The sequence below is a fragment of the Chrysemys picta genome, chromosome 17, assembly GCF_011386835.1.
Source record: "Chrysemys picta bellii isolate R12L10 chromosome 17, ASM1138683v2, whole genome shotgun sequence".
In the NCBI taxonomy this organism is placed as follows: Eukaryota; Metazoa; Chordata; order Testudines; family Emydidae; genus Chrysemys; species Chrysemys picta.
Genome location: NC_088807.1, coordinates 10,230,306 through 10,236,340, shown reverse-complemented (window position 1 = coordinate 10,236,340; position 6,035 = coordinate 10,230,306).

The window sequence follows — 6,035 nt, the reverse complement described above, 5'->3', positions numbered from 1 at the left end:
CACCTTAGAGACTAACAACTTTATTGGAGCATAAGCTTTCGTGGACTACAGCCCACTTCTTCGGATGCATATATACCTGTCATTAATATGAATGTTATTGATTTCACTATTAATTCTTGCAAGAAAAAGCAGGCACAACTTATTCTTTGCCAGCTGATTACAGTTTCAAAATAATAGTGTGGAGTTACAATACATGACAGAGAGACAGATAATATCAGATGGTAATTCATATATGACATTTCTTGTACAATTAACTGTTAATTAATTATTATCATTATCATTAAAGTACTTAATAACCCCAAGCAGGACAGCACCCCATTGTGCTGGGCAATATGCAAACACACAATAAGAGACCCCAAACATCTTACAGTCTATACCAGGGGTCGGCAAGTGGTGTGCCGAGTCTTCACTTATTCACTTTAACTTAAGATTTTGTGTGCCGGTAATACATTTTAACATTTTTTAGAAGGTCTCTCTCTATAAGTCTATATTATATAACTAAACTATTGTTGTATGTAAAGTAAACAAGGTTTTCAAAATGTTTAAGAAGCTGAGCAGGACCTGTGAGACTCCGGCTGGCAAGGGGCCGGCAGCCGGGATCCCAGACCAGCAGCGGGCTGAGCAGGGCCAGCGGCCAGGACACCAGACCTGGGATGTGAGTGGGAATGTGGGTGCTCAGGGTGGGGGTGGGGATGTGTGGGGGTGCAAGAGTCAGCGCATGGGGTGTGGGGGACTGGGTATGTGTTGGGGTGCAGGAGTCAGAACGGGGGCTGGAGGTCTGTGAGGGGGTGCAGGACTCAGGGTGTGGGATGGCTGGGTATGTGTGTGGGGTGCAGAAGTCAGGGCTGGGGTTGTAGGGGGTGCAGGTGTCAGGGAAGAGGGCTGTGTGTGGGGGGTGCGCAGGGGTCAGGGCAGAGGGCTGTGTGTGTGTTTGTGGGGGTCTAGGGGTCAGGTCAGAGGGTTGGGTGTGGGGGGGTTTCAAGGGTCAGGGCAGAGGGCTGGGAGTGTGGGGGGGATGCAGGGGCAGGGCAGAGGGCTGGGTGTGTGGGTGGGTTCAGGGGCAGGGCAGAGGGCTGTCTGTGGGAGGGAGTTCAGGGGTCAGGGCAGAGGGTTGGGTGTGTGGGCCGATTCAGGAGTCAGAGCAGAGGGCTGGGTGTGTGGGCGGATTCAGGAGTCAGAGCAGAGGGCTGGGTGTGTGGGCGGGTTCAGGGGCAGGGCAGAGGGCTGTGGGGGGGTTCAGGGGTCAGGGAAGAGGGCTGGGTGTGTGTTTGGGGGTGCAGGGGTCAGGCAGCGGGCTGGGTGTGTGTGAGGAGGTGCAGGGGTCAGGGCAGAGGGCTGGGTGTGTGTTTGTGGGAGTGCAGGGGTCAGGGCAGAGGACTGGGTGTGTGGGGGGTTCAGGGGTCAGGGCAGAGGGCTGTGGGGGGTTTAGGGGTCAGGGAAGAGGGTTGGGTGTGTGTGGGGAATTCAGGGGTCAGGGCAGAGGGCTGGGTGTGTGTTTGTGGGAGTGCAGGGGTCAGGGCAGAGGGCTGGGTATGTGGGGGGTTCAGGGGTCAGGGCAGAGGGCTGTGGGGGGTTTAGGGGTCAGGGAAGAGGGTTGGGTGTGTGGGGGGAATTCAGGGGTCAGGGCAGAGGGCTGGGTGTGTGGGGGGGTTCAGGGATCAGGGCAGAGGGCTGGGGTGCTCGGCTCATGGGGGGGCTCCCAGGCCCCTGCCATGAGCGGCTCATGGCAGGGGCCTGGAGGGGATATGCCCCGATTCTCCACCTTTCCCCAGGGCCCCATCCGTCCCCACCTCTTCTCTGCCTCCTCCCCAGAGCATCAAACACGCTGTGGCTCTGCTCCCCCTCCCCCTCGCAAGGGCCATCAGCTGATTGGTGCAGGGAAGGAAAGGAAGAGGGGCAGGAAGGCACCAAGCTGGCCAAGCTTCTGCCTCCTGCCCCACAGGAGAGAGCGGGGCCGGGACCCCGGCAGGCAGCAGGCGGCAGCGTGCCAATAAAAATCAGCTTGCGTGCCGACCCCTGGTCTACACAATTTAGTGATTTCAGTTTAATTTCTTATAGCTCAGACTTTGATTTTGTTTGTGTCATCAAAATTTCCAGTAGACAGTTCCCCTGTGTAACTAAATACTCACTGATTTATGCAGTGGACAACAGCCTATTGCCCACACTCTCAGCATGGCTGCTATCCTCTCTCTTACAAGCACAGGCCGTCCTGGGAAGGAGATGTGGAGACACCCCAGTTTGGCAGCTGTCTTCAGCCAGTCTCGAGGTGTGCACCCCAGAATAGAAGGTGTGACACCCGTTGCAGTGGCACAGCATGCACCTGGCTCTCCCTTCATCTCCAGTGCTGACGGCTCTCCCAGAACTAGCCCTGCTCTGCTGGTTGGAGTGGATGTGTCCAATAACAAATGTAGTGAGCGTGGGTGGAATACTTAAACATGACCTATGTAAATTCTTACTAAAAAGATTACAATTTTTGTGACCAGAAACCCAGTTTTTGAAATGTAACATTATGCTAACCTCTTTGACTAAAATTTTGAAAATCAGTGATAATGTCCACATTTTTTGTGAAAAATTTTGCTTTTGTAAAAAGGCCATTTTTTCTCCCAGGCATGCAAACATTGTTTGAAATATTTCAATCAGCTCTAATTAAGAACAACTTCAGAAGCCAAAAGCTGTAGAATTTCTCAGTACCAAACCAAGAGAAAAACTCATGCTCCAGAAGAAGTTATCTGGCATAGAAAACATGCTGCTTCTGATCTCTCTCAAAGTGTTTGACTCTAATGATGGTGTTTTCAGACCTTTTATTTCTCCTAAAAGTTTTTTTTTTCAACTTCCATAAAGGTGTCACCTTACAAATGTGGTGTATTTATAGGCTTGGAAGGATCAGATTTTTATCAGTAACAGTTAGTAAACATCAATTTCACTCTATGCAGGCAAATCAGAATAGAAATTTCATTGATCATAATCAAAACTAACAGATAGGCAAAGTAAAAAAAATGCTGCTTAAAAACTTCTTAGAGTTTGATTTAAGGATATGTTGACAAATCATGTTAACAATTTGTGTTTAGAAAACTTTACCTTTTTCAATCTCACCATATACTATCATTAAATGCATTATTTTCCTGCAACTGTGAAAAAGTAAAGCGATTTTAAGAAAATGCTTAAAAAGAAATATCAATATTATCTGTCAAAACTATAAAAAATAACATTTTAATTCCAACAAGTGTCATTCTGGGAAAATCTAGAGCTAGGTGGGGTGAGTTGGGTCTCTGCCTTAGGGAGCAGTCTGCTTTATCTGTGTGTTTGGTTACTGCACGTTAAGATTCTGAATTTTAAGAAATAAAGTTGTGTTATGTTGCAACCTTCCAGCAACACTTTGTATGTTTCTTATCTAACTTTCCTGTTTGTATTTCATGAAACGTAATGACAAAATCCTACAAATCCAAATACCAGCACAGCCTCTTGACCCCAACCCTTGGCAGGGCCAGGACAAAACCAAGCAAGCATTGGACTCTGCCTCCCTGCAGCTGCTTGTGGTGTGACAGCCCGCAGATCCACACATGACTCTGGCTACCTGGACTTCCTTATGTGTGACACTGCCAGGACACTGCCCCTGCTTCCCTGTTCCCTCAGTTACTAATGGCTTTACCGCCCTCTTTCTTCTCCTCCTGATCAGTTGGCAAGAGCAAACAGGACAAATGCCCAGTTTACCAAAAACGTTGGGACAGCCGGGACAGAGTGTAAGAAGGGGACTGTCCCAGCCAAAATGGGACCTATGGTCACCCTACCAAACCATCCCATTAAGGTGACCTCAGAGCCTTTTAACAGCAGCGGGTGAAGATCTAGCCAACTCCAAGTGGTGCAGGCACTGACAACACCGGTTAACTGAAGGAGGTTACACTGGGGCACATGTGGGCCAAATATCAGGCCAATAAAAAGACTTTGATAAGGTATTTTTAGAGGTATTTTTAAAAAAAGAAACAGGCAGAAGCATCCTGGTAATGTATGTGTTATTTAGGTGAACATCTCAGGGGAGGAGTTTTCAGAGGCAAGAGTCACTGGGGAAATAGATGTGCATAAGCAGAAATATCCACAAACAGCCAGCAAGCAGTGTCTAAGGCCATGTTTATAATTAAAATGCTACAGTGGCACAACTGCTTAAGTACTCCTGGCACTGTGGTTAATCCACCTCTTTGAGAAATGGTAGCTAGGCCAACAGAAGAATTCTTCCATTGACCAATGCTGTCTACACGAGGGGTTAGCTCGACTTACCTACATCGCTCAGGGGTGTGGATTTTTCACACCCCTGAGAGATATAGCAATCCAAACATAACTTTTCAGTCTAGACCACCCCTAAGAAATTTGATCATGTCAGAAATGTCATCTGAGATGAGGGCCTTTGCCTTGGCAAACAGAAAAACTGGAAACAACATGAATCAATAAGCTAAGGACATTGTAATCTCCATATCCCCTCCACGCCATACTCAGGTATGAGAGTGTTTCTATGAGGAAGAAAACAGGAAGTGTGTTATAAATTATCCTCTCTTTCAGTCTTTTTGTTTCCTGAGACACTTCCAGAGTCAGATGAGCAGCGGAGTGCATTACCTGCAGAGAAAGAAAAAAGAAGAGTCTCTTTATTGGAAATCCAAATGAGTCATTCATTAGTATGAGTCCAGCTAGCATAGGTTACAAAGAGCAGGGATACATTTGCCGCTCTTCCTTTTGAATGAATCTTAGGGAAGTAATTGCTAATATATAATTACTGTAGGTCTTATCCTTCCATACTGAAGTTCTTCTTTGAAAAATGTCTGGGGCTGGGGCTCAGGTGGGAGACAAGCATCTGAATACCTAGAGAGAGGCAGTTATGCACATGCTAATTGGCAGAAACGTCAGTGCTGAGAGAATTGTTGGAAATGTAGGAGCTGCGTGAGTTTAGGTGTCTATAGGACTAGGGGGCAGCCAAGTGGGGGTTCTGTGGATTGAAGTGAAGTCTAAAACTAGGGAGATGAGCCTAAATTTGGGAGAAAATTACATTTTTTATCACAAAATCATTGTGATGAAAAAATTCCGACTATCTCTAGTCAGAGGACGATCAGTGGAGGGCCTTCAGCTCCATGGGTCTGCCAGATTCTATGCTTGGTGCCATGGAAGAAGAATCCATTTAGTTTTCAAAATTCTTGTCGACTGAGTTTTTCAGTTGGATGAATTCTGTCTTCCAGTTCTTGGGGATAGCTGGAGGCAGAATTAAGTTTTGCTGATTGTGGGTAATGCTGGCACTTACATCGCAAGATGTTGGGCACTGAATTCAATTTAAAAACTGTGTTATAAGTTCAATTCCTAAAATCAATCCATTTTTGAGTTTAAAAAGCACCAAATCAAAAAAGTCAGTGATATATTAAATATTTGCTACATTATAGAAAAAAATCAATATTCTGATACTTATAGAAAAAAAATCTGCCTTGAGAGAAGAATAGATGGCAGTAGAAATTAAATGAAGAACGGAATCACGGAATCACACAGTGGGTCCCCCACACCACCAAAAAACTAAACAAAAAAAAAATCCAACCCTCTCCGCCAAAGAACATCCGAAATAAAAATAAAGAACATTAAGAACAGCTAAAGAACATAACACTTTCCCAAGACTACTCTTCCGTGTAAGCAGCTGAGTGGCTGCCCCAGGGCTGTTATGCAGTTGTTTATGCGGTGTGAGGGTGGGGAGAACATGGTTTGTGTGATTGTCAGTGGGAGGGGAGTCTGGGTCTGTGTGCTCATGAATGAGAGGGGAATCATACAATGTCACTGTGACGTTGCACCCCATAATGTTTTATAGAAATATGCTTATGCATGTAAATATGACATAATTGGAATATTTTTTATGCTAGATATGCCATGTAACACATCTTTGCAAAAGTTATGTTCTTCTGCATGTATTCATCCTATTTGTATGCATGTATCATTTTTGTATTTGAAGTTATGAATATTGGCTGTGTGCTTGTTTGATTTTAAGTAGCCTCGTGAAGCATTTGGTCAGCTTC